The sequence below is a fragment of the Bison bison genome, unplaced genomic scaffold (assembly GCF_000754665.1).
Source record: "Bison bison bison isolate TAMUID 2011002044 unplaced genomic scaffold, Bison_UMD1.0 scf7180017864471, whole genome shotgun sequence".
Lineage (NCBI taxonomy): Eukaryota > Metazoa > Chordata > Mammalia > Artiodactyla > Bovidae > Bison > Bison bison.
In genome coordinates, this window is record NW_011495032.1 from 18,721,451 (window position 1) to 18,721,680 (window position 230).

The 230-nt window shown below is 49.1% G+C and overlaps 1 protein-coding gene across 1 annotated transcript in view; it reads right to left on the reverse strand.

Annotated features, from left to right (window-relative positions):
* DNAH7 (dynein, axonemal, heavy chain 7) overlaps window positions 1-230 on the reverse strand; it is a 260,726-nt gene that overhangs the window by 166,531 nt on the left and 93,965 nt on the right. The gene's annotated exons all lie outside the window — the stretch shown is intronic.

Genomic DNA, 230 nt, shown 5'->3' on the forward strand with positions numbered 1-230 from the left:
CCGACTCTGTGCGACCCCATAGATGGCACCCAACAGGCTCCTCCATCCCTGGGATTCTCCAGGCAAGAATACTGGAGTGGGTTGCCATTTCCTTCTCCAATTAGTATGTGAGATGAGCGCAATTGTGCAGTAGTTTGAGCATTCTTTGGCATTGCCTTTCTTTGGGATTGGAATGAAAACTGACCTTTTCCAGTCCTGTGGCCACTGCTGAGTTTTCCAAATTTGCTGGC